A 25653-nucleotide genomic window follows, 5' to 3' on the forward strand; every position below is an offset into this window, starting at 1 on the left:
AATGGGGCAGACCGGAGTAAATGATCAGGACTTCATCACAGAAGATGTCAAAGCAAGACCTCTACAACCCCAGACATCAAGGGTCCCTGGATCCTGTTCTGGTGAGAAACTTGGGTTGGTTGTCTCTGCAGCCCAACGGCTCCTACCCTTTTAGAACACCATTGTAATCCCACCTCAGCTGTGTTGGCCTTCCCATCCAAGGCACGCCAACCACCTCCTCCTTCAAAATTCACCTACATTCCAAAGCCTCTCCTCCTCCCTGAGGAGCTTAGAGGAAGAAAGGCCTGGGGTTGAAGCAATATTAGGAGACAGTGAATTAATCCAGATATCACTTCTCCCGCTTCTAGCTTCATACACTATTAGGATACATTGCTTGGTGCCTTATCAGCTTCACCATCTATAATAAGGGCAGAGAAGAGATGCTTTATAGACTTTTCATTTTTAAGACTGAAACAAGACTACATGTGTAAAGCACTTAGCACAGTGCCTAAATTACTTTACATGTTTAATACACATTGGATGTCATTTTTCTTAAAGTTTCATTCTTTTACCCATTATCAAAGTAAATTTACCAGGTACCAGTTTGCTCCTTATACAGAGAGCCTGGAAATAAGTTTTGTTTGTCTCTAGCTCCACAGACCAGGAATGTTTAGGAGCAATATAATTATTCAGGCAAAAATTTCCACCACCAGGAAAACAGATATTCAACTACGTTTGCCCAAACTAAAAATCAAGATGGATTAAGACAGAAGATCTTTTTCTGATTTGTGAAGTTGTATGAAAAATCTTACTAAGATATGAAATTTAATTATATTTTATTATACATTTAATTAATTCTTTATTGAGAAGAATAAAATTATATGAAATGAGAACTATTCCAGAAATTCAGGATGTATGGTCATTGTCTAATGCGATCAATATAATGGGGGTTTACTTGTGCTTCCTGCCAAAGAATAGCTTCTTTGGCGTGCAGACATGACTTAGAAGTTGAAGACAACGAAAGAATATCTCACTGAGGAACATTCTGGTATCTCTTTCCCTATAAATTTCCGAGTGTGGAGAAGACAGAATGTGTCCACTAAATAAGCACAATAATAATTCTTTCAAGAGACTAGAACATGTGTTATCTGACATGATTCCCTCTATTTCCACACCCTCCAGCAATACGTTCTCTCTTGGAAGCCATCTCACCAAAGGGAAGATCATAAACTCTCAGAGTTAGGAGAGAACTTAAAGGTCAACAGTCCACCTCTCCATCTGGATAGAAAATAAATGAGATAACGATATATTCCCTCCTTTTCTAGCTCTATCCAAGAATTGCTACTGCTCTTCCCACCATCTCACATTCAGCTGCCCTTGCAGGAAAAACTAGCAATCCTGCCCCATCGATGGGCATAGTCTCACCATGTTTACAGAAGCAAAGTGATCAGATTCCCACGACAGCCCTGCTCTTAGTCTTAGTGGCTTCTCCTTTTGCAGGAACTCCCCATGAGCCACAACCATCTAATAAATCCTAATACATCAAAGAAGCAAGTATGGTAGGCAGAATAATGACCCCCTAAAGATGTCCACATCCTAATCCCCAGAACCTGGGAATACATTATATTACATGATAGGGAGAAATAGTGGGAAGCAAGGGAGAGAGAGTCAGAGTCAGAGAGAGGTTGGAAGAAGCTACCCTGCTAGCTTTGAAGATGCAGGAAGGGGCCAGTAGCTGAGGACTGCGGGCTGCCTCTAGAAGCTAGAAAAAGGTGAGGAAGGAATGCAGAAAAGAACCTCCAGAAAGGAACGCAGCCCTGCCAGCATATAGATGTTGACCCCGGTGACACCCACTTCAGACTTCTGACCCCTAGAACTGTAAGAGAATAAATTTGTGTTATTTTAAGCCACTAAATTTGTAGTAACTTGTTACAGCAGCAACAGAAAACTAATCCACAGGTGGGTAAACATTTGAGGGTAAAAAGAGACATCGTTTCCTCTCAAGGCCTCTTGGAAACCTCACAGGGAGCAAATGCCCCGGGTACAGAGCTGCCTGTCTTCTCGGCCCTTGAGGGTCGGCCTACTACTCCTCAAATACTTAAGGCTTTACCACGGCATAGTGGTGTGAAAACTTCAGGAGGCTGGTTACGTATTAGCATGCAAAACAGTTTGGAGGGTTAAGCTAGCCCCGTGGCGTAGTGGTTAAACTTGGCACGCTCTGCTTTGGTGGCCCGGATTTGTGGGTTCGGATACCAGGTGCAGACCTACTCCACTCATCAGCCATGCTGTGGTGGCATCCCACATATAAAGCAGAGAAAGATCAGCACAGATGTTAGCTCAGGGCTAATCTGCCTCAGCGGAAAGAAAAAAGTTTGGAGGAGACAGTGAAAGTGGGGAGAAATTAAAGGGCACTATGTAACGGGCCAGGTATGAGGTGATGGAACATGGGAAGGGAACAGAGCAGGAGCAATTACGGAAGTCATGACTCTCAGGGTTCCCCCATTCCACTACTACCAAACCCTACCTCATTGGCCTTCCTTCTCTTCCTAGAACTCACCACGCTCACCCAGGGCTTGGGCCCTTCTCCCTGGAAAGCTCTTTCCCCTAATAGTGCATGACTTTCAGACCTTACCTTAAATGGCACCTCGTATACAGCTTTTCTATGGCAGACACCCAGGCAGGATTATATCACTTGCTTCAATTCTCTTCTTGCACTTACCAATATCTGCTCGTTTTCTTGTCTATGTGTTTATAATTTATTTATTATCTATCTTCCCTAGCCAGAATATAAGCTCATGAGAGCAAGGACCTTGTCTGTTTTCTTCACACTTGCATTCTCAGGGCCTAGATCAGTCCCTGGCATATAGGAGGTGCTCAACAAATACATGTGGAATGAACGAATGACAGTTGAAAGGTCTTAGTTACTCATGGGACATAGGTAGAAATGAAAAGATGAGTCACATATGGCTCCAAAGTGCTTAGCCTTCAGTGACTGAGAGATGGCGGTGCCATGGACAGAGATAGGAGAACAGAATGAAAACATAAATTGGGGACATAAAGCCAAGGATGAGTTTGGTTTTAATACGTTAGGCATGAAGTAACCTCAGGAAGTCCTGTAGCTTAAAAACTGAACTCAACTATTGCAAAGTTCCACTCCGATGTCTCATCGTCTTCTTCCTAAACTGGCTCTCCTTCTCTCCTCCACCTACCTCATTTGGTGACACCATCATTCAGGCAGTTGTCCAAGCTGGAAAGCATGGAATTCGCTCTGGACTCTCTTCTCTCTCTCATTCCAACATCCAATCAGGCCAGTTTTCAAATTGCCAAACTTAAGAGGCATGTTTTTTCTTTTGCAAAAAGACAACCTACATTTGTGGCTTTTTTCTTTGACAGTGTCAGTATGCTATCTAGCAGTTGTTTTGGGGGCAAAAAAACAGCCCCTTAAAGTAAAGTTAACATTTTAACAATGCGTAAGAAAATAATTACTTTTTGAAAGAAACTCCTACCGAGGAGAAATTTGGAAATGTTTCCATCATTTTGTGATTTTATTGCCAAAGATGATATGAGGGCATCACGTGAACAAACGTTTGGTTTAGAACACTCTAAAGGCTTGGGATACAGAATTTACTAACCTATTTTAAGAATTTTTAAGCAGAGCTTCAGCAGATATTGAACCAATTTGTTGACACTATGAAAAACATGTACCCCTTCCAATTAGCTTACAAAAACAACTGATTGATATCAGGGATAAAGGAAATTACTGACTTGAATTTCAGCAAAAACGTTTGCAAAATTACTAGATAGATCTAGAACTGAGTCTAGGAAGAACTGATAAAGGAAGTGTACTTGCAATTGGGTTGACATTGCTTTATGAGGCCTTTTCTACTTATGTCAGCCATTAAAACCCAAAACTGAAATAAGCTTAGAGCAAGACCTACAAATCATAGTATCACAAGTATGAGCCAAGATTGTAAAAAATAGACACATACAATCATGAGGCTTTGTCTATTTTAAGTAAATAAAATAAAAATTTTCTAAATGTTTTAATCTCATTTTTACCTTATCCTTTTACGATTTCCATTTTGCAGGATGTTTTTAAATGGGCACAATATATTAGTGTAGCAATAAACATATGCAATTTATTTGAAAAATATGTACATTGGGAGTGTGTGGCTGAAATTTCTTTACCTACAGGATGCCAATCGCTGCTCTGTGAAGGCAGAGGAATTGTCATGAAATTCACGTGGGCCCACAGCATGGAAACCCTTCCAGGCCTTCGCATCCTACACCAAAGAGAGGGGTAATATAGACTCATGGAAGTGTGCCATGCTGGGTGTACCCAGATTTGATGAAACCCCAAAATCTTGGTAAGGCGGTAAAGCACAGAAGCAATTTGTTAATACCATGGCCACAAGCTTGCTGCTTGGATGAGGTGAGCAGAGAGTTATTCTCAAGCCCTGGCTCCTAGCCCTAGCTCCATCCTTTTCTTTCTCTCTCTCTCAAGAAAGCATATGGAATGCCAGTGGGGGGCAGTCACCATATTATAGGGATGACCTTGAATTTGCTCTAATTTAAGTTTTTTCAAGAGTAAAGCCATTACAAACCTAATACTTTATTATTAGTAACACATTATTTGGCTGCACCCTGGTGAATCAAAGAACCTCTGACTCACAGAACCAAATCTCAGCTCCCTAGCAGCATTCTTGACCCTGCCTTCCTCTCAGGTCTCACCTCCTACCAACCTCAGTCTCACACTTTACATTCTGTTGCCTGTACATGCCATGCTATTTATCCCCTTGTTCATACAGTCCCCTTTGCCCAAAATGTCCTCCACTCCACACCCCAACCTGCTAATTTCTATTCTTCCGTTAAGACTAAGCTCAAACCACTTCTTCCAGGAAGTCTTCCCTGACCTACTGCAGGCTACCTTTGCTGGCCTTTCTTTATGCTCCCATTACACTCTTGCATAGCTCTATCGTTGCATCACAATTATCTCTCTATGGGTTGCTCATTCCCACCAGACTGTGAGGTTTCTTTTAGGCTGAGGATGGAGTCTTACTGGTAAGCACAGTGCCTGGCACGTAGCAGGCATTCCATAGATGTCTGCTGAATGAGTGAGAGCGTGAGGGAGCGAGTGAATCAGAGAGCATCTGTAAGCCATTGGATATTTAGGACTGACAGAATCAAAGGTTAAACTAATGACAAAACAACTACATTTAATTGCTGACCCTCCATTGCCTAAGAATATGGCTTGAATGAGAAATTGCCAAAGAATGAGAAATTACAAGGGAAGTAGGAATGGGGGAAGGGAGGTCATGGATAGTGTCCCTCACCCCACCCACACGAAAAAGGCTGCTTCTGCCCTGTCTCAGATATTACCACAGAGCAAAAACCTCTGAGGTAGCTTGTGGCTGGAGAGGGTTAGAACAGCCCCCAACCCGAGTCGTTAACCCGTTAGTTGCTGTACTGTCAGGAGGTCTGAGGTGATTGCAGAGGAGCCAGGAAGTGCGGGTGGGGGGGACTCTTCAGGCCATTTTCCAACACTTAAGAAACTATTTCAATTTTTAAACAATTGGTGCAGCCACTCCAGTGAATACCAGCTTAATATGAGCCTGCCTATAGGTAAATCAGGTAATACGGTCTGTGGCCCTGAGTCTCCATGGAGAATAATGGCCCCTTTAAAAGCTGAGAGTTTTTTTATTAGCTAAGAACCCTTTCCCTCTTGACATGTGAGAACACTTTCTTTCTCAGAACTTGAGTGGATAGAGCAAGCTCTAAACCAGCATTGAGTGATTTTTTTTTTTACTCTTTTTGTTCCCCTTAAAACGCTGCCTGTAATTGTGTCGGGGAGCTCTGTTCTTCCCCTTAGCAATGAAATGAAAGCTGATTCAGGCCTTACCATGTGGGGGACTTTTAGTCACAACAAGCAATAGCTTTACAGTTATTTGCATGCTAAGCTTCCTTCTTTGTGTAATTGGAAGAGATTACGATTCAGTCCTTAACCTAGTTTTTACAGTCTCCACCAAATGCCTCAGACCCAGACATACTCTATTACTCTCAGCTAAATAAATGAAATGGGCTTTCATCAGAAATGATCAGTCCTCCTCCCAGAGAGAATTTCCATGATTCCAGCCCTTGATGAGGTTTTTTCCTTCCCACCTAATGGATTTACTTCTCACTTGATTGTCCTTTCCACACCGAGTCTGCACTGTAGCCCTTTCCCACGTGGAACTCATTCCGTGTTTTCATTTTCCAGGATTGATTCACTCTCAGAAGGTGAAAGGTGGGGGGCTCTGAAACCATCTCTGAAATGACCTAAAATAGCGGCAGTGCACAAAGCAGCCGATTAAATTATTTTGAAGAGCTGATGAATGCTGTAAAAACCTCTGCACTGAATGCAATTACCAATGTTTCTCAAAGTGCACTTGTAGGCTACCTGCATCCCAACTGCCCTCGTGCTTGTTAAACACGCAGAGTCGCAGGTCCCAAGAAAGGACCAAACTTCTCATGGTAAGGGCCTGAAAATCTGTACTTTAAAAAAGGAAAAAAAAATTCTTTAATAAAACAATATGCATACAGAAAAGTACACATACCTTGCTGTGTTTCACCTTGCTGAAGTTTCACAACTAAACTCATCTGTAAAACCAGCACTCAGATCAAGAACCAGAATATTCCCAATATCCCAGAGGCATCCTTCTGCTCCCTTCCAGTCGCAACCTATTCCCCCACCCCAAGGTTAACCATAATCTTAACTTCTAATGCCATAGAATTAGTTTCACCTGGGTTTTTTTTGTACTGTCTATAAATAGAATCACACAACATGCATTCTTTTGTGTCTGGCTTCTTTCACCAGTTATATTTGTGAGATTCAGCCATGTTGTTGCACGTAATTGTGGATTGTTCATTCTCTTTGGCTGAACAGTATTCCATCGTGAGATTATACCAAAACGTATTTATCCATTCCAATTTGAAATACCTCTATATAACCACCAGAATGGCTAAAACTAAAACAGAAAATACCAAGTGTTGATGAAGATGTGAAACGACAGGAATAATAAACACTAAAGAGGGACTATAAACTGGTACAACCAGTATCTACTAATGCTGACGATGTGGGTAACTGGTGACGCAGGAATTTCTCTGCTAGATATATGCCCAACGCACATCTGTTCACCACAAAGCAACAAATCAGAATGTCTACAGCTGTTTGTGACAGTCAAAAATTTGGTACTACCTAAAAGTCCATCAACAATTGAGCCTAATTTGTATTTTTAACAAGTTAACTATTTGATTCTTATGCACACAAAATTTTGAGAATCTTTGGATTTGAAATTCTGAAGATTTACATTGAGAATAAACCTAGGAATTTCAGCAACTATCAAAATCCTTAAGGTCAAGATGTTTAAATTTGTCAAAGGAAAAGTTTTTTTTCATATTAAACTTACAACCAGGCTTCAAGCAGGAGTGTATACCTCAGCACCATATATATTTCCCCATTATGTTGAAAGCTAAGTGCTACAAAAAAGAGCGTTTCACAGAATGTGTTAAAATTTTCATGGTATCTCCCCGCCGTGGACTTGGGGCAGCTGCCGCTATTCCTCGATCACACTATCACTGTTGTGAAGGAATATTTCATATACTGCGGTTTTCCTATGAAGTTCCTTTGATTAAATAAAAATTGGGATTTGTGAGCTCAAGAAATAACTGAAAAAAACTCAGTTCTTAGCAACTTAGACAAAAAGCAATGGAGCAGACCCCTAGTCTGAAGTCAAGTGTGAGAGTTTATTGTGTGCTGGTGGCGGCTGACAGATTTGGAACAATCACCTACATAAAGGACTCCCCTTAAGACGAGCAGCCTTAAATAACACACAGATAAGTCAATTATCACTCCTAAGGAGTTGGAAAAACACCCAGGAAGCACACCACCTTCAAGATGAACAAAGAAACAGGCATTCTTTTTCCTCAGCATTTCTATAGACTGAAAATGGTCTAAACAAACCCCAAATGCAAACTGTTTGGAATCACCAAATATTTAGAACTCAAAGAGACCCTAAAGGATGTCTGCAAAGAGGAAAGGAGACTCTTATATGGATTTAATCAACTAACCAAAATTATGCATGGCTGTGATTTAAAAATAATGATCTCTAGCCAAATTCTTAGCCACTCAATAAAGACTGAATTTAGACTCTGTGTGACACATCTCAGCAGTTACCAAAAAAAGCACAACAAACTGAAGGAAAATTTAGTATCTCCAGGTGTAAGCCATGAACCTGTCCTTCTTCTAAGACTAGAGGCGTCATAGATATTGTTCCTTTTATTATATTAAAATGGACTATTCGGATGGAATCTACCACATCACAAGGTGAAAGAGGCTACTAGCAGCCAACAATATCTCAAACCTAAGGTTCAGAAGGGCACAGTGGTGTTTAGAAGTGTATACTTGATGGGGAGCATGTGTCAGCCTCAGCAGGTGAAATGAAAGAGTGTTGTCCCTGGGCCTTGGGAAACAAACACCTTCTATATGCAACTGATAGTGACATGACAAAATGGAGGAAGAACTCTGACTGTAGCAGCAGGAAGTTTGAAGGCTGAGAGTAGAGAGAAAAAAAGTCACCCCTCCTTCCATCATTAATCTACTTGGTCTCAAGAGAGATGACAAATACTTGAAATATCAAGAGGCTTGGTCACTTATAAGAAGCAGCCCATCTGGGAATACACATCTAATCCGCCCTAAATTCCAGAACTTCACTTCACTTGGCCCTTAAGACCACACTTAACTTGCCAGTGGAGCTACAAGAAGTGGGTGGGAGTGGGATGGGGAGAGTGAGGGGGAGGGGATAATAGTTGGCCTGTGCTGGGAAGTATGGGCTTTGGAATGTCCTGTCTTTGTGACCTCTGAGGACTCCACCACCCTGTCATTCATGCTCCCTAGAATGGCAGCCTCAAAGGGTATTGTCAAGTGAATGACTCTCTTTGTTTTGGCAGTTTTTTGTAGAGAAAAGAAGTTGACTCCTTTTAGGACAATGAGATGATTCTAAATACAGTGATTTCTTTTTTTTAAGTTGGAATCTAACCTAGCAGTTAGCTGTTCTTATCCTCATAATTTAGTTTCCTTGAACTGCACAGGAGTTTTCTAATCACAAATGGTCTCTAAAAGTGTTACTAATGAGCTCACTGTTATTTCAGGTTTAAAATACAACTTTGCCTACACACAGCAAAGATAAACCAAGGACAGCAGCTATGGCCCTCAGAGGACCCTTCCTCTCTCAGCAGGAAGTAGATGCTGGTGCACTTGAGTTCTCCTGCTCCTGAGTGCTAATTAAGTCCACCTGTACTTCTTAAACAGGGGTGATGTGGCTGCCAGCAGACCTGTTGTTGTACTGCTTGCATCCCGTTCTTAAGGCTATCCTCATACTACACTGGCCCAGGTTCTGCCTCACCTTCTCCTTTGTCAATGAAAACAATCCATAACCAATCTATGAATGAAAATTTGGGTGAGTTTATTCTGAGACAAAATGTGAGGACCATAGCTCAGGGCCTTCCTTCCCCAAGGAAGGAAGGGCACCAAAGAAGTAGGCTGCACAGAGTGGTTATATACCCTCAAAGGGGATGTTTCACATATGATGGAAGTGTCCCTTTTACAATAGTCACAAGACTGCTCAGCTGGCACAGCGATTGATGGACACAGCAGGTAGTAGGTCTGCTGTCTGGGGGACACAGGGTGGCAGGTAGATCTGTTGTCTTGAGCTGGGTGGTCACAGGTGAGCACAGCGATCAGTTCCTAGCCCAGGGAGAGATCTTTATCCTTAAGGAAATGCCAGTGTGAGGGAAGTTGCACCTTTATCTTAAGGGCATTTTTCTTGCCACAGGAAATGTTTAAAGTGGATATACAACGCATGCTCAACGGCCATGTCAGGCTCTTTTAGAAAAACAAAGTCAGGCTAATTAGGTTTACACCAAATGGCTTCCTCATATACTCCAATATATCCTATTGCTTGCCATTTCTGTTTGTCACCTTTATGGGTCAACCAAGCAATCCAATTGGGGAACCTCTTACATTTCTGGCAAATAGGGGAAACTCATGAACTGTCTGGACTAATTCCCGTCAAGGCCACCCTGGTGCCAAGCTGATTCCGTCACATGTTTGTATGGTATTGGGGGCTAGACAAAAGTACTCCTGGGACAGATACATAGGAAATATGGTCCACGAAAGCAGGTGTTTGTGTGTGCTTTATTCAGTTCCACTCCCCAGGGCCTAGAACAGTGCCTGGCATATAATAGGAGCTGGATAAGTGTTTGGGGAAGGGAGGTGGTAGTGCTGATGCAGAGAAGATGAGAGCATGAATCAGAAGGAACCAGGGTTCAGCAACATAGGCCTTATTCTTATGAGCTAGAAGCAAGAGAGAGGTAGCAGAACCTTGTAGAATTCAACACCCACTGCAAGCATTTTAAAAACTAGCTTATTAAGGTAAATCCTCCCTTATTAGCATTTTTCATTAATTTGGCAAATATTTATTGAGCACCTACATTGTTCTAATACTGTTTAGGTGCTAGGTGTGCAAAATGAACAAGAAAAACCCATGTTCTATGATGTTTACACTCTAGTAGGGAAGACAGACAGTAACCACACAGGTATTTTGGAGAATTTTAAGTGCTAAGAAGAAAATAAAATAATCATTACAATGGACAGAGAGTGATAGAGGAAGAACAGTGCTAATGCTTCCTCTAGGATAGTCCAAGAAAGCCTCTCTGAGGACCAGATATTTGAGTTGAGACCTGAACATTGAGAAGAAAGCAGCCAGGGGGCCTTCTGGGAAAGAACATTCCAAGCAGCACGAGCAAAGGCCCAGATATGCAGGTGCATTAGGAAGGTCAAGGGACAGAGTATGTAGGTAGAGGTATAGGCTGAGATGGGGAGAGAGAGGAGGAAGGTTGAGTTGTGGGTCCTTGTAGCTCTTGGTGAGGAGCTTATATTCTATTTTAAGTGAAAAGAAACCATAAAATGAATTTAAGTGGGAACAAAATTTGCCACTTCAAAATGTGTCTCTTTGACATGAGGATTATTTCAGGCTAATTATTTTTTAAGAAATAGAAAGACTCAGGAAGTTTTGTTCTCTGCCTCCCCACTAACTGCCTAAAAGAATTTAGATAGAGGGCCTGGTCCAGGAAGAGCACTACCACCAGAGATATCCACAAAGAATATGGGCTAGGTGTGGTGGAGAGAGCTCCGCAGGGCCTGGAGATCAGAGTCCTGTCTGTGTTACAGTGTCTTTGAATGGCATGGCAAACATTTGTTTACCAAATATTTGCTTTCTCCTATTCCTGTGAATTGTTTTCCTCCCCTTTGGAGTCTCAGAACCCTATTCCCTTCTCTCTAGCTTCTCCTGGCAAACATTTGTTTACCAAACATTTGCTTTTCCAATCTTCCTGTAAATTGTTTTCCTGCCCTTTGGAGTCTCAGAACTCTCCTCCCTTCTCCCTTCTCAATTGCCTGTCAAGGAAACTCATATCATTGGGGTTCCTGCATGTACATAATTAAATTTTATTTTCTCCTGTTAATCTGTCTGATGTCAATGAATTCTTAGACAAGCCAGAACCTAGAAAAGGGGGAGGAAACATTTCTTCCTCCCCAACAATCTTTACTCATCAAAATTACTTCTCCAGCTGCTGTATGAAGAATGGCTACAGGGGGAATCTGAGAGACAAGTTAGGAGGCTGTTGCAGTGGCTTGGTTAGGCTGTAGGAGTGGAGATGTTGAGAAGTAGTCAGCTTTAGAAACAGTGTGCAACTGCAGGTCCTGCTGATGGACGGCATATGAGGTATGAAATAAGTCAAGAATGAAGAGTGACTCTTAGGATTTTGACTAAGCAATTAAATAGGTGGTGGTGCTATTTACTGATATGGGGAGGTTAAGAGAGGAGCAGGTGCATGGGGTGGGTGCAGAATCAAAGTCTTTTTTAGCTATGGCGAATTTGAGGTTGACTATTAGACATCCAAGAGTCTCATGCTGTCAAGCAATAGTTGGATATACAGATCTAAACGTATGAGCAGAAATAGGGCTGGAGATAGTGACTCAAGAGTCATCGGTATATTCGTGGCATGTAAAGCTCTGGGTCTGTATGAGATCATCTAAGCAGAGTAGCTTTGCATCAATAACATCTTATGCAGAGATGACTAGCTCTGGGGTTAATGGAGAGCTCTCCAGCATCCTGCTAGCTTATAGCCAGATTTCTTTCAGATCCTTTCTTGTTTCTCTTTTTGATGTAATGGGAATGAATTAGGGGAAATTATAGGGAGAAAATGTCTGATAAACATGAAACTTCAAGTATGATGAAAGTTCCTTTTTAAACTAGATAATCTAGAGTGAAAAACAGCAAAATATAAAGCAGAATACAATAATCATTCTTCATCAACTTGGTTTCAAGTCTGTTTTCCTGATGAAGCTAATGCCATCTGAAAAGCTGGGAGTGGAGGTAGGAAAGAGCCTCCAAACATTCCTTTTTAATGACATCATTGATTCTAGCCAAAGAATCAAGGGATCTTAAACAGCAGGACTCAGGAGATAAGGGAAAGGCCAAACAATTAACATTTAGGTAACATGAAGAAACACTAACCTTTTTGTTTTTTTAAACTTTTAAAATATTGCATTTTGAAATCTATGATTTTTCATTCCAAATATATTTGATTTTTATCTTAAATTGTAAGGTCTCGTTGTATTTACTGCAATAAACTTCAATGGCACATCTGCAATTATGGGAAGAAAACTAAAGTTTAAAGCTCTATAACAAATAGATCTAGTTTTCTATTTTGCCACTGAGAAACTAGGCAAACTGCAAATTATGTTTTATAACCAAAATCCTCCGGAGTCCTTACACAAAACCTAAGCTATATACATGATTCTACTTTGAAACAGTGGAATCTTGGGGTGCAGCCAACCTTCACAAAACAAGTCAAGGAAATTCCCATGATGCCAAGGACTCTAATCAGAGTCTGTAGTACATGGGGCACCATTTTCCCCTCTTACTGAGTTCAAATGTAAAGAAAAAACAAAAGAGACAACCTATCAATCAGGAGAAGATATTTGCAAATCATATATCCAATAAGAGGTTAATATCCAAAATACATAAAGAATTGATAAAACTCAACAACAAAAAAACAAACAACCCAACTAAAAAATGGGCAAAGGATCTGAACATGGGTTTTTCCAAAGAAGACATACAGATGACCAACAGGCACATTAAAAGATATTCAACATCACTAATTATTAGGGAAATGCAAATCAAAACTATAATACCACCTCATGCCCATGAGAATGGCTATTATTAAAAAAGACAAGAAATAAGAAATGTTGGAGAGGATGTGGAAAAAAGGGAACCCTCATACACTACTGGTGGGAACGTAAACTGGTGTAGCAACTATGGAAAACAGTATTGAGATTCCTAAAAAAATTAAGAATAGACCTACCATATGATCCAGCTATTCCACTTCTGGGTATTCATTCAAAGAATATAATAACACTAATTCTAAAGATATTTGTACCCCTATGTTGACTGCAGCATTGTTCACAATAGCCAAGACTTGGAAACAACCTAAGTGCCCATCAATGGATGAATGGATAAAGAAGATGCAGTAGGTATATACAATGGAATACTACTCAGCCATAAAAAAGATGAAATCTTGCCATTTGTGACAACATGGATGGACCTTGAGGTTATTATGCTAAGTGAAATAAGACAGATAAAGTCAAATACTGTATCATTTCACTCATAAGTAGAAGATAAAAACAACAACAACAAACGAACACATACATACGGAGAACAGATTGGTGGTTACCAGTGCGGAGGGCAAGAGGGCAAATGGTACATTTGTAAAGTGACAGATGGCAACTAGACTTTTGGTGGTAAACACCGTGTAGTCTACACAGAAGTCAAAATATAGTGATGTACATCTGAAATTTATATAATGTTTTAGACCAATGTTACCTCAATAAAAAAAAAATAAGTTTAAAAAAAAAGAAAGGAAGGAAGGAAGAGCGAGAGGGAGGAAGTTACCACTAAAGAGCAAAAAAAAAAAAAAAAGCTTGGCTTTTTCCTGGAATAGTTCAATCCTGATTCAAGGGCAAAGGATGTATATGGTTCCTCTCAATTTGTGCCAGAAAATAGCATATTTCCTGATCCTTCACTCTAAAACCACTGCAAAATGAAACTGGATCTAAATCCTAAATTTCACCTTGAATTGAGAATCAATCTATACACTCCGAGTGTTCTTCATCACGTCTTCCTTTCACTGAAAAGAAAAAGGAGGAGAGCAGTCTATGGCTTTGGACATACTTACAACAGTGCCATCCTAGTGCTGAAAAATGAAAACCAGCATCCTCATTTTCTCTCACTCTCAAATGGCTGCTTCTTTGAACTTGACCTTGTACATTGCATCCAATATATGATCAGGTTTTAGCAAGTCTACTTTGAAATTGGCCTGCTTTTCTCTACTCTCCCCTCCAAACATTATACTCACTACAACTAGATTTATCTTAGTAAAGAGTAAGCTCTTCCATGCCTCTATGCCTTTGCATACACTCTCTCCTCTCTTATCACACTTATCTGTTTCACCCGCTTGTGCCCCCCACTTATATCTTTCACATTTATACCCTGGTCTAGCACCACACCTGAAGGAAGAGGTCACAAGTAAAATAGTTTAAAAAGTCCTCCTAATTTAGGTCCTTTGTTAGATTGATTGTATTAAGGGCCCTAGTACTTCATTTTTGCCTGGTAACTTGGCAGTGCCCTCACACTCTGGGTGGAGCGTTCTACTCCAACTGTAACTCTGGGTTCGGACAGGTGACTTGCTTTGGTCAATGGAATGTTAGCAAACATAATTCAACCAGAGGCTTCAGAAAGTTACATGTTTCCACTTGCACTTGTATATGCCTTCGTCATTGCTATGAGAATATGCTCAGGCTAACCTGCTGGCTAGTCATGTAGCAGAGTCAAGTTGCCACGGTCACCTAGCCAAGGCTAACCAATATCAGCAGAGCTGCTGAGCCAACTCACAGCTGACTGGCGATTCATGAGTGAGCACAGCCCAGAGCATCCAAGCCCAAACCAAATCAGATTCATTAGGTAAATCAGGGGTCAGCCAACTATGACCCAACAGATCTGGCCCACCATCTGTTTTTGTATAGCCCATGGAGAAAAAAAATCACAGGCGATTCATGGTTGAAAAACGTCAAAATAATATTTCGTAACATGAAAATTATATGAAATTCAAATTTCAGTGTCCATAAATAAAGTTTTATTGGAACATAGTCACACTTATTTGTTTATATATTGTCCATGGCTGCTTTTGCACCTCAATGGCAGACTTGAGTAATTGTGACAGAGAATATGGCCTGAGAAGCCTAAAATATTTACTGTCTGGTCCTTGAAAGAAAAAGATTGCCAGGAAGGTTGGTATCAAGATGGCGGCATAGGCAGACTCTGAACTCACTTCCTCCCATGAACACAACCAATTTACAACTAATCTTGGAACAATTACCCCTGAGAGAGAACTGAAAACTGGATAAAAAGAACCCCTGCAACAGGGGACAGTCCTGACTGAGGTAGAAGAGGCAGAAATTCCTTTCTGGAGAGAAAAAAGCCATCTTCACAAACTGCAGCACTTCATGGCTGGCTAGGAGCAATCCTAAGGTATGCAGCTTTCCCTGGAGGAGTAGGGGACCTGAGCGGGGGAGCATTACTGCTATAAGCATCCTTTGGACTCAGCACAACTGAGATGACTGTCATAACATCTGACTTTGCTGGCTATTAAATACAACAGGGAATACTCCCAGAAAAGCTATCAGACATAAGGATAAAAATGCTGGCTCTTAAAGGACCCATGCACAAATTTACCCATTTCAGAAAGCAACCTAAAATCATCAGAAAGAAAGGTGCACAGTCCTTTCTTGAAAAGAGACTCACCTGATAGGCTCTGGGCACATCTCAGTCAGAGGCGAGACCTCTCCAGGGACCGAGACATTAGAAGCAGCCACTATTGTGACCTAGTACAGGCATGCTGACACTGATGCTGGCAGACACCATTGGAGTTCTTCCACTGGTCTGTTAGCTCAGGGTCTGCTCTGCCCACTAGAGTGCTGATTTAATCCAGCTCAGATGGAATGGGAAGCCTGCCCTAGGGTCTGGCCCTGCCAAACAGCAAGCCCTCAGGTAACTTGTGGGCCTGCATAGGCTGGGTGCCTGGATCCTCTGCAGCCAGGTGTGTGGGTCCTCCTTTGCAGGGCAGGGCATGTGTGAGGAGCCAGGGGAGTGTGGGAGGGCCTCTGCAGGAGTGCAACTGGGTCTACTTCAGGTGTCAGGGCATGCACAGAGGGCAGGACTGTGTTGATGGTCTGTGTGGCCCTGTTGGCGATGGGGCTTGTCAGCAGCAGAAGACTTGTACTTTTGACACAGCCACATAGAGAATCGGCCCCACCTTCCAAAGCTGGAAACACTTGGGAGCTCCCCATAACTGGGGCCAGTCCCACTCAGCTGCAATCCTCAGAGAGCTGACAAGAGCCTTGCAGGCTGGAGGCCTACAGGAATTGTAAGCCCCTGAGCCTAGCAACCAGCCATGCTGGGGCCTACTCACTTAACAGAAAAGCTGCAACAGGAATGAGCTATTAGACCTTGCAGCCAACAGTGCCCAGCCCAGTGGCATAGTGGTTAAGTTCCCATGCTCTACTTCGGCAGCCCAGGGTTCACAGGTTTGGATCCTGGGTGCAAACCTACACGCCACTCATTATGCCGTGCTGTGGGGGTATCCCACATACAAAAATAGAGGAAGATTGGCACAGATGTTAGCTCAGGGACAATCTTCCTCACCAAAAAAGGGGAAGAAGAATAAAGAAAAACATTGCCAAGTTCTGAACTAAATAAATGTTTATTGCTGTATGGCCCTGGGACTCAGTGGTGTTTTGCCATACAGCATTACTATAGCAAAAGTTCACTGACACATCTTCTCATCTGAAAGCTAATTCCTTTCTCTATTCCCACAGCAGAGAGTACTGGTGGAACAGCAGAGGCCTGGGGTCAGAACAAAACCAACTCTCTCCCCCTCACCACTACAGGCATGGATTCCATGACAAGGGGCTCCAAAGATAAATGCCAGTACATCAAAGAATGTCATATTCTTCAGTGGCTCCCAGTCCAGGGAGTAGATAACATCAACCTCTCTGCCACAGTGACCAGTGAGGAACCAAAAGGCCCCTTATCCTGCTGATAGTGCCACAAATCTATGAGCCAGGAATTCCATCCCTAGCCAGCTGCGTACCTAGAGGTTAACTTGCATAGGAGCAGAGAGAGGGAGAAGAAATCTGGAAGATAAAAGGAAACTGAGCAATTAACTAGATTATTACATTGGACTAAGTTTACCAAATTGCACTAAAATTTAATTCCCACCCTGGGATCCAGTGGTGGTAACTTGGGAGGAACACTGTTTCAATTAATCAAGAAAAATTAAGAAGTTACATTTTCTTATCATCTCTCAATATAATATGAATTAATTTTGCAAACCTGATATGAATTTTTGTGGAATAAATAAATAGATGAATAAATGAATGAATAAATAAATAGTAAACTCCCCACCATATTGTCACATACTCCTCCTACCACCTCCTGGCATTTCGATTGAGCCAAAGTACTAGTCCAGAAATAACCCATTCCTCCTCTTGAACTGCCTTCCAATTTCAAGGAGTAAGCAGTGACTTCTAGGTCCAGCTCCCCTCATTCAGAAATGCCTAAACATCCTCCCTCTTCCTCTGTTCCCATGGCTCAGGAATCTAATAGGTGGTCTCAAAGCCTTAGATGAATTTACACAAAACAGACTGGCATCCTCCAGGTTAGAGGAATGAGGATCTTTCAGTAGACTTTGGCCTTAAACCTGTACTGAATATCGTCTGAGATTATAACGAGGCAATGTTTTCCCCAAGAGGAGAAAAAGTCAGATTCCCACATCTGGAGTTTGACCTTTGTGCATGTTGTCATTTCACCCACCACAGGAAACCTTTCTGGGCTGGGCTGAAATGTGTTACTTCTCAACAGTGTGTCTGGTAGCAATCCCACCCAGCTGTGTGGAACGGGAAGTGACAGGGCAATTAATATTCTGTTAAAACTTCAGGGGGCTACACTAAAGCTGGCCAGATTTCAGGGCTGACTCATCATGTTAAAACCAAACATGGTATTGTCTATTCACTTCTGCTGACTCACTTGTCACCCCTAAGAAATGTGCGCTGGGCAGAGCTGCAAGGTCTCAGATCTGCCTTTCCAGAGTGTTACACTTCAGTGCCAGCCATGTCAGATAGCTCTGTGGAAAAGCTTCTGCAATGAGCTATGGATGATTTTCAAATATGTGAAGGACTACGTTATGGAGATGACCAGCAACTTCTCTGCATTGTTTTATATGAAAGCAGCATGGACAGCAACACAACTGACATTCAAGAAGAATCATAGCATTTCCAAGCCGGAAGGGAGGCTTAGAGATCAAGCTAAAAGTACTTTCTTAAGAGAGGGTGTCAAGGTGTATAGCATAGTAGGTAAGAGCTTTGAGTCAGGCATCCTGAATTCATGTCCCATCTCTGCCACTCTTAGTGGAATTATAAGTAGGAGGCTAATGCAGCTATTAAGTAACTTTAAGCAAATTGCTCAGACTCTCTGAGCTTCTACTTCCTTATCTGTAAAATGAGGACTAATTATAGTACCCACCTCATTTGGCTATTGTGAGAATTAAAGGAGATGTATAAAAAGAATACAGTGCTTGGCACAAAGTACTCAATAAATAGTAGCTGTTATTAAGGCTGATGAGGCAATCCATGGAAACCTCTTTCCTGGAAACAGGGTAGATCTACCATGTGTTTGGTATTATATGGGTAAAGGGTAGAGGAATATCTTTGCAAGCTGGATATTGATGGATGTGGGGAGGGCAGAGGAGGAATAGTTGCCTAGGGCAAGGATGGGTCCTCAGTATCTTGAGGCACCGCGACTTAGGGCCCCAGGTAGGCAAAGACCCACCTTTCTGTCCTGGTTTTAGGTCTGCCAAAGATAGTCATTCATTTTCAGAAAAGACCTTTCTGATTATGTCTTTGAAGGCTCTGCTCAGATTTCCCTGTAGGGCCTTGTTTAAGTACACACACAAGGCAGCACAGACCAGTTAAAAAAAAAAAAAGGCCTGGCCAATAATGGCATACAGAAACTGATATTTACATGATACTGTTAAGTGCACTCTTTTTAAACCACTAATTCTTATTCCACAGAAAGTGGTCTTTATGTCAAAGTCCTTAAGAGGTCCAACAGCTTGTATAACGAGCAAACCTCATGGTTAGTTAGCAGCTTTCAGGACTTGGATTCCCGGTGATAAACAAAAGAATTCCGAAGGCCACAATCCATAAACTCTCCATAGAAACATATGGAACTACTTAAGTAGGTTGGCTCAGAGCTGTTGTTTTGAAAACAAGTATCCTCAGCCGGAATCTCCACTGAGTGCTATTTATTGAATGGTTGGAGAAGGGCAAGACCCCATGGGTCCTGTAGGACTGCTCTTCAGCAACCTCAAATATTTCGCAGATATGGCTCTAAGTCTCCCAATACCTGGGAAAGCAAAGGAGAAGTCTGCACATTTGTATCCATTGCACCAAAAGCATTGAGAACACTGATTGAGGAGCTTGCACTCCTTAAATATCCTTCAACGAGTCTCTGATTGCAAGATCTTATGCCTCCATTCTCTCATTTCTTAATCTCAGAACTTTTTTTTTTTTTACAACTTTTTCGATTATAATTCCCTCTAATCAAGACTCAAGTGGCCACTCTGTACCTCGACAATAGTCCATCCAAATTTCCATTATATGATAGATGATTCCTAACCAGTCTCCTACTACTGAACTGTAAGATCCTTGACAGTGGCGACTTTTATCTGCTTCTCTTCCCTATCTCCAGGATTTGGCTTAGTACGTGCTTGCCAATTTTTTCATTGTTCTATTAATAAAATCTAATCAATTGCCTAAGATTATAAGTTACCCAATGAATTAATTAGGCTCTGGCCATCTTGACCTTTTGAGACAGTGGTAGAGGCAAGACTAGAACTCAAATTTCTGATACTCATGATGATGAGCTACTTCACAAGGACTTCCAGTAAACTCATCATGTAATTGTGCTTGCTTTCTGATGGCAGATTATGTGGCCATCAAGATGCAGATATAGAATAACTTTGTGATCTACTGGTCATCATATTTCAAAACATGGACATAGCCAACCGTTCCCGCTTGAGCTGTTTGAGAAATTTGTCTTGGTCCCAGAACAACACAGGTTGTCATTCTCTTTTTAAAACTGATAATACGGGATTTTTTTTTTCTCACTATTAAAGTATCATTGAGGACTTTCTGTTTTAGCAAAGTGGAGACTATGATAAATCTCACTATAAAGACCTACAAATGAGGGATAAACCGTAACTTTTAAAATATTTGATATTCATAGCTAAGCTCTCAAGAAAGAAAAAGAAATCCCCAGGCACCAGAAACAAAGAGGTAATTGAAAACAGAACAAAGTTTCAAAATGTCAGCTCATGATGTAGCTGCATTATAGTGATAGAGGGTTTATTATTGATCTATTCACCTAAGGGCTTGGAATTTCTTGCTCATGTGGGGACATATTGTGGGCATTGGGCCCAAGTGAGCAGGGAATTAGATTGTGAAAACTACATAAAAGCTACAACACTTAAAGTGGTGTACCCTACGTGAAAGGGCAGTGTAAGTAGAAATCTGTCCATTAGCAGAGCAAGATATCAAAAAAATTGGGAATATACATGGATGAGTTAAACAGCAGTTAGATACAGCAAGAAAATTCACAAACTGGAAAACAGATTTGAGGAAATTATTCAGAAGTCACAAATACATAAAGATCTGGAAAATGTGAAAGATTGAGAGACACAGAAGATGGAATGAGCAGGTCCAACATATACTGAATTCCAAAGATTGAAAATAGAGAAAATGAGAGAGAGGTAATCTTTAAAAAGATAAGAGCTGAAATTTTTTCCGTAAATCACTAAGACTTGAATCCTGAAGTTCAAGAATAATGAGTTTTGGGAAGGATAAATTAAACTAAACCCAAAGCTAGACACAATATAATAAAACTTTAGCAACTGAAAGACAAAGAAGAGATCTCAAAGTGCTATGCAAAAATAATCATGAACCTAGAATTTAATACCCAGCTAAACTCTCATTCAAAAATGAAAGTAAAATAAATATGTTTTTTAAAAAGACCAAGAAAGTTAGTTTACTGCTCACAGATAGTGATGAAATCAGTACCTGACCAAACTTTATGCTGTGATTTCTAAAAATTAAAAATTGAACTGTTAAAAATATTCTAATTTCTACTCTCTTGAACAACTATCATGACCCCTTTATAACCATAATGCCATATCCCTCTATTTCTTCAAAACAAAGACTCTCCATCTTTTAAAATGTATATTTGAATCTCTTTATGTATGTATATTTGAACTCTTTCAGCCTTCTTGTTTTGAAAATGTATAGTGGATTCTCTTTTGAAGTTTGTTTATTTGCGAGTACTAGGTCCTCCCTTCCTTGTAGATTCTAAAGTAATTGTTGGAAGGGGTACACGTGTGTGTTGGGGTGGAGAAGAACTTTGCATTCATACATAAAAGAGAATTTAAAAAATGAGTGTAATAAGAGCTGAGGTGTGATAGGTAGTCCTAGTCTCTAGTCTTTGGTCTTTTCATTTCTTCCTGCATAAATGTCTTGAGTACATGACAAAAAGGCATATTTTAAAATTCTAAATCTGTAGCGTTTCCAAAACACGGACCTTACAGAAAGAAATACTAGGAATATACTCACAAAGAAGAAAACTTTAACCAAAAGTAAAGAAGTGGAATGCAAAGAGCAAAGGTGCTCAAGAGTAAATAATAAACGTGTGGGTAAATTTAAACAAGCATTATATTAGTCAGAGTTCTCCAGAGAAACAGAAGGGATAGAGAGAGAGTGATAAGAGGAAATTTATTATAGAAGTCCCATGATCTGCTGTCTGCAAGCTAGAGAAGCAGGAAAGTCAGTGGTGTAATTTAGTTCAAGTTCAAATGCCTGAAAGAGAGGGACCAATGGTGTACATCCTGGTCAGAGTCCAAAGGTCCAAGAATCAGGAGCACTGATGTATGAGGACAGAGGGAGACAGATGTCTCCACTCAAGCAGAGAGAGAGAGAGAACTCACCCTTCACTCGCCTTTTTGTTCTATTCGAGCCTTCAGTAGATTGGATGATGCCCTCACGTTAGGGATGGTGGTCTTCTTTACTCAGTCTACTGATTCAAATGCTAATCTCTTCCAGAGAAACCCTAACAGACACACCTGGAAATAATGCTTTACCAGCTCTCTGGGCATCCCACAGCCCAGTCTAGTTGGATACATAAAATTAACCATCGCAAGCATTGATAGTATTAATTAATAAGAATAACTAATAATAATAGTTATGATGGTAATAATATTATAAGTCAGCATCCAGCTTTTTTGTGGTTAGGTTTTATTGAGGTATAATTAACAAATAAATTTGTATATATTTAAAGTGTACAACATAATGATTTGGTATACGCATACTTTGTGAAATAATTACCACAATCTGGTTAATTAACATATCCATTACCTCACATAGTTATCTTTGTATGTGCATCTATGTGTGAGAATGCTTAAGATCCACTGTTTTAGCAAATTTCAAGTATACAATACAGTTTTACTAACCATAGTCACCATGCTGTACATTAGTTTCCCAGAATTTATTCATATTATAACTGAAGGTTTGTACCCTTTGACCGTCTCCCCATTCCCCCATCCCCCAGCCTCTGGTAACTGGCAACCACCCTTCTACTCTCTGTTTCTATATGTTTCACTTTTTTCTTCAGATTCCACATATAAATGAGATCATACAGTATTTATCTTTCTCTGTCTGACTTATTTCATTTAACATAACATCCTCAATGTTCATCTATTTTGTCATGAATGGCAGAATTCCCTTCTTTCTCGAACCTGAATAATGTTCCATTGTCATATCTTATTTATCCATTCATCTGTCAGACACGGGGAGCCAGCCATGGGGTTGGGAGGAGGATCATGGGTGTGGTACATGGAGCATTGGGGGTGCCCGTGAGCCAGTTGGTGGATACACAGATGAGGTGTCTCCAGCAGCCCATGGTGGCCTTTCTGATGAAATCTGTGAAGCAGTTAGGATCATGTCCCTTTGATGTGATCCAAGCCCTGCCTGCTGTGCTCCTGGCTTCTCCCTACCCTTCAGTTGCACAGATCCCCTCAGTATTCTGGATTGGGTGAGAAAAAAGTGAGCCTCTTTGGCAGCACCCACACAGCTAGGTAAGCCAAGCGCTCAGTCACATGCTCTCACTTTCCTCCATGGGAGAAATCACAGGCCTAAAAGTCTCTCTTAGCACTGAGCTGTGCCATCTTGGCAGAGGAAAGACACAGGTCAAGTGAAACAGTTCCTCTTACCCTTCAGTGCATCCAATTTCCAATTTTTTACCTCCAAAGGTGTTCTGGAGTTTCTTCACTGTACCCAGACTCCCACGAAGGTACTCTCATCTGTGGGTGATGGTCAAATCAGTGTTCTTTGGGATGAAGACAATAGAAAACTCTTATACTGCCATTTTGCTGACAACCCTCCCCACTGTAAGTCTTTTTTTTTTTTTTTTTTTGCTGGGAAATATTCACTCTGAGCTAACACCTGTTGCCAATCTTCCTCTCTCTTCTTTTTTTCTCTCCCCAAAGCCCCAGTACATAATTGTATACTCTCATTGTAGGTCCTCCTAGTTATTCTATGTGAGCCACTGCCACAGCATGGCTACTGACAGATGAGTTGTGTGGTTCTACACCCAGGAATTGAACTGGGCCGCCAAACATGAGCACACCAAACTTTAACCACTAGGCCATCAGGGCTGGCTCTCTAAGGCTTTTTGACAGAGGGAATTTAATTGCTTACATGGGTGATGGAAGCATGAAGAAGTCAAACATAGAATAGAGGCAACCCAAAGATTAGCAGCACAGGAAGCCACTACTATCCCTGGGCTGCAGGAGAAGGGCTCAGAAGCCAGGCACTAAAATCAGAAGGAGGCTTCTCAGCTGGAACTGGGCATGAAGTATGTGGCACCCCGGGGGAGCTGGCGTCATGGAGGAGACTCAGCCACAGTCAGAGATGCCACAGGAGGCATCCAATCTCCCACCAGTGTCTTCACTTATTAAACTTACTCAGATATCAGAGGGCAAGGGACCCTGGAAATGTAGTTGCCTGTGATATTGAGCACAATAGGAGAAGGGCAGGCAATGGATCCAAGAGCAAATGGCAGCTGATTAGGACTATAATAATAACTAAGTTAAGCTTTCATAAATTAGAATAAATTTCAGAATTAAATAAATAACAAAAGGCATAAGACGGGAAAAGGGTGATTAAGCAAATAAAAGCTTAGTAAGACTTTAGAAAAGTTGAACAACACAATTAAGAAGGTTGACTTAATTCAGAGCTGCTAACAGGTGTGTCAGGTACCCTGAAATGCCAAGATATCAAGTTACAGATATCCATCTCCTTGGCCCTGAGGGTGGCCTGTCAGGGCCTGCCTGGAGCCCCCAGACTGTGAGAAGCTGCAACCAAGGCCCCTTGGAGGGAGGCTGGAGCAGGACCAGGCTTGACAGGGAGCCCCACAGTCTCTGGAGAAGCTGAACACAATGAGCAATATGGAGCACTCACTGCTCTGCCACATGCACTTTGCATGGCCAAGATGCTTTCCTACCTGGAGGTCTACTTCAGCAGCACAGCAAGGCAAATCCCTGCCCACTGGACTCAAGAGGTAGGTGGAGCCTCATGGGATTTGGTGTTCCAGGTGCCCAAGGAGCAAGGAATGTAGCCCAAACTGCAGCCATGGGGTGGGGAGATGGTGGAAAGGGACTCCTGGTATGGTAGGTGCTATTCCAGGCAGTGGACCAAAATACTTATCTTCATATGTATTGAATACTGTTCTGGTTATCCATTTCTGTGTTACAAGCAACTCAAAACATGATGGCTTAAAACAATCATTTCATTATATCTCATTATCTTCAGGGTCAGGACATTGGGCTAGGCAGTTCTTTAGCTCTATATGAGGCAAATTGGAGTTAGTTGGTGGTAGTCAGCGGGTGGCCAGGCTGGGCTGGAGAGTCCAAGGCGGCTTTACTCACACCTATTATCTTGACAGGATGGCTGGACAGCTGGATTATGAAGGGCCCCCTACCTCTCCACACAGTGTCAGTTCTTCTCTACATGGTCTCTCTAGGAAAGTCATTAGATTTCTTACATGGCAGCTCAGACACCAGGAGGCCAAAGCAGAAGCTGCCAAGTCCTTTTAAAGAACAGATCTGGAAATGGTACAGTATCACTCTTCCTTACTCAAGCGGTCAAAGAAGTCACAGGTCAGCCCTGATTCAGTGGAAAAGGAAATAGACCTCACCTTTCAACGGGAAGAATGTCAAAGAGTTCACAGCCATCTTTAATCCACCACCAATGATTTGTCTGTTTGTGACTAAAGTAGTATGTACATGAGTGATCTCTAAGCTAGAGACAAGGAGCTGCTCTACCAGTACATTTGCATGGTAAAACTTCACTAGAAT

Source organism: Equus caballus, chromosome 2 (genome assembly GCF_041296265.1).
Source record: "Equus caballus isolate H_3958 breed thoroughbred chromosome 2, TB-T2T, whole genome shotgun sequence".
In the NCBI taxonomy this organism is placed as follows: domain Eukaryota; kingdom Metazoa; phylum Chordata; class Mammalia; order Perissodactyla; family Equidae; genus Equus; species Equus caballus.